The sequence below is a fragment of the Candoia aspera genome, chromosome 12, assembly GCF_035149785.1.
Source record: "Candoia aspera isolate rCanAsp1 chromosome 12, rCanAsp1.hap2, whole genome shotgun sequence".
Classification (NCBI taxonomy): Eukaryota; Metazoa; Chordata; class Lepidosauria; order Squamata; family Boidae; genus Candoia; species Candoia aspera.
This window is the reverse complement of record NC_086164.1, coordinates 1,142,050-1,145,784: the sequence shown is the minus strand read 5'-3', so window position 1 is coordinate 1,145,784 and position 3,735 is coordinate 1,142,050.

Here is a 3,735-nt window from a genome sequence, read left to right as displayed (position 1 = left end):
TTCTCCCTTTGTGTTGTGTGTTCTGTAGCCTTGAGTTTCGCAGTCGTCTGGATGGTTGCAGTGAGACTGCACCCGGGTAACACAGCGGCTGGGGTGGGTCCACCCGGAATCCAGGCTCCTTCACCTGCCTTCCCAGAGAGGTGCTCTTGACTCACCTGCGGAGAAACCAACCTTCTGCACTGCCAGGAGGCCTTTGAGTGGCACAGCCGGGGAGGGGGGTGGTCTGAGACAGCTTGGCAGGCCTGCATCTAATAAATAGATGAGATGCGTTCAGTTTGCCCCCCCCACACGGGACCCTTAAAAGCAGAACCTATGTTGGCCTCAAGCAGCCTTTCGACATGTTATCCCTCTTGCTGTGTTGGCTGATCGGTTTACGAGAGGCAGAGCTTTTGCCAGGCGACCACCGTGCCTGCCTGCCTTTCCAGGGAGAAAGAGGGTTACGGACCCCTCGCTGTAGCCCTACGAGATGGGTCTGCCAGCTGTAGGGCTCCCCCCCCCCCCGCAGTTTGTCCCAAGCCTGTGTTAAAAAGCAGATTTTTTGACAGAGAGAAGAACCGGATATTGTCATAGCTGCTGCCCTCCCTGAGGTAGCACATGTGTTCCTCTTGGGCAAGCTTTTAAAATTCGGGCTCTGAACACACAGAAGGGTGGCTTGGGTTGAAATGCTGGCTGATTTACATTGTCGGTCCACACTGGTTTCTTTTGGCCTAGGTAAGTGGTTCAGGATCTGGGAATTTCAGCAAAGTGAATGTTTGTTAAAAACTTCCACCAGCTAAGACACGGGGGCCAGAAGGAGGGAGGTTAAGATGCAGGCAAGGTTGCCCAACAGTCTCCTGGAATGCAGCTGCACCAGAGAAGTAGGATGTCTGCTTTGCGTGGAGAAGAGGCCCCATTCAGTCCCCCCAAGACCAGATCAGGCTGCAAAGAACTCTGGGCTGAAGCTTTGGAGAGCAACTGCCAGTCTGGATCCCAAGGAGTGAGGAGGATCCCTGTGTCCCTGTGGGAATTGCCCCCTTGCTCAGAATCCAGTGATGGGAAGTCAGTGTTATTTTTAGGGCTGCCTTGTGCCAAGAGCTCTTGAATGCCCCCTCTGCCACGCAGGTACGGCAGTGGGAAAGGTCTGGTCTGAAACCCTCCCTGCCCCTTGCAGGAGGTTGTGCTTGAATTGGGTGGCTCGGCTTGGAATTCGGCTGTTTTCTGCTGAAATTCTGCAGGGAATGGTTCGAGGTGGCTGGGTCTTTCAGCCCTTCCTTCTTCCCGGGGAGCACTGCCTTAGGGATCCAGCCAGTAGGAAGACCAATGCGTGGGACTGAATTGTGAGATGGAGCTTGAAAACCAACCTTTCCTGCCTTTCACTCTGTTGCATTTTAATTCCCAAGATCAAATTTGAACTGATGCGAGGAGCTATTAAATCGGTCCAATCCTCAGTGTCTCTGATTCCTGATGTGTCTAGCAGTTCCAATATTTCTGCTTGGGATCCTGTAAATCAGCGTTGTTTCTCTGATGGATCCGATCCAGGCCTTAAGAGGACAGCAGAAATAGACTCGGCCGCCCTGCGTTACACCCCCCGGGGTTCATCCCCTCCCCGTCCCCCCCGTTTTTTCACGATGACAAGCTTGTGAAAGAGAAGTTAGTAGGAGGAACTGCAGCTCAGCAAGGAACAATTTCAGCTTGGTACCTGGAAGCTGCTTCCCCTTCTGTAATGTTTAATGAGGCATAGAGGCTCATACCCAGCTAGTCAAGAAAGCTAAAAAAGGACATTTGTTTGTCCCTGTTCGGTTCCATTGATGGCTGAATATTTGGAACTGCAGTGCTGGCAGTGGACTTCCAGTCCAGCAATTGGTTGAGGGAGACCCCCCCAGCCCAGGAAAAAAAGTGGGGGCAGAAGAACCATGTAGAGCACAGAAGGAGACTTCTAAATACATTTAACTTTCCTTGGCCTCTCCTGGCTGTCAGAAAGCAGAGGCAGTCTTTGAAGGCCCCCTCACCACTGTCCTTGGGGCGGGGGGGAGGCAAGGCTTCGCCGTCCAGTTGATTCCTGGCAGCAGAGGGTTCCCTGCTGGGACGTCCCCTCGGGTCCAAGGTGCCCAGGTGGCCAGCTTGACAGGCACAGGCGGCCCTTGGGTGTGTCGCTGCAGGCCCTGGGGTTCGGGCATAGCCCAGGGTCATAAAGGGAGATGGAAGTTGGGGACCTTTTCATCTCAGGTGTTGGGTTATTCTGGGAACACCTTTCCAAAATAAACTTGGGTTCTCATTTGAAACCCCTCTCGGCCTTTTGCAAAATGGGTGACATGTTGGTTTGCCCAGATCAAGGCATCAGTTCCCCGGGTGTGGGGGCCACTGATGCAGAGGAGACCTTCCAGCTTTGATCCAAACCTAAAGACTGCCTCTGATGTATGGCCGTTTGCACAATTTGCACAGGCAGGCCGTCCCAAGGCACCTGTGGCAGAGAGGCAACGTTTGCCACCAAGGGAAGCAAACCATTTCTACTGGGGCAAGAGAGTCGGGGGACGGGCTTTCTCTGGAGGAAAGGCACGTCTTTCTAAGCACACACAGGTTCTTTTGAAGATCTGGGCTGCGCGTTAACTAAAGATTTGCCTAAGCGTTGTCTGAGCTCTAGAAAGGGCGCACAGGAAGGGCCTGCATTTACTCTTCCGTGGTGTTGCTCTGCGAGATATCCATGCTAGAGAAGTTACGTCTTCAGGCATCCCATTGAGGGGTTTAGGATGTAGCTACAAAACTAACGTGACCTGTTTATTTACTTCTGTTGCTCCACCAAAGTGTCATTTCTTTTTTAGTGAGTATATAGAAGTAAAGTTAGCTCAAATAGTTCATCTATCTATCGATCTCTCTCAACTTGGCATGAATTTGAGAGTAGAGGTGTCTTTTTTTTTCTTTTTTTTTTTCCTGGTAGTTGTATTTTTGAGCTTCACATTAAATGTTTTTTAGGAAGTTCACCTTGAAGTCAACGGAGCTCCCCAAAAGTCACTACCCCACTGTTTCCGCACTTACCTGAAATCTGGACCAGGACTGAAAGAGTGGATGTGTGGGGAAGGTGCAGTAGACCGGTAGCCTCGCCCCCCTCTTCCAGTACGTCCCATTGCAGTCTTTGAGAACTACTCACCTGCGAAGCCTTTGCTGAGTGACCAACTGCACCATCTTTGGCTGCCTCTGTTAGAGATTCCAGGGAGGCTGAAGAAAGCATAAAATGAAGCAGAATTGAATGAACAGTAACAAAAGAATAATAGTAAGCATTCATAAATAATATTGGACTAGAGCAGTGTTTCTCAACCTCAGCGACTCTCAGACCTATGGACTTCAACTCCCAGAATTCCCCAGCCAGCATTCTGAGTGGAAGTCCACACATTTTGAAGTTGCTGAGGTTGAGAACACTGGACTAGAGGACCTGTCTAGGTAGCCTCAGGTTCTGGGCCCACGGTGGCCAAAACCTCTGGGGGGAAAACACGCAAACCACTGTCCTGCATTGTAGTGTCTCCAAGACCAGAGATCTAGAACCATCTTGACTAGAAGCAGGGGTAACCTTCCCTTCCTCCAGTTTGGTTGATCCTCTGTTCAAGTGGTCCAAGCTGATGATCATTCCCACATCCTGTCAGCACTAGAGACTTCCCGAAGTTAACCAGCTGCTGGGTGAAGGTCCTGAATCTCAGCTGCCTTGGGTGAGCACACCCGTTCTGGTATTTCAAGAAAGCTGGACAACCTCTCTGTCCACTTGCA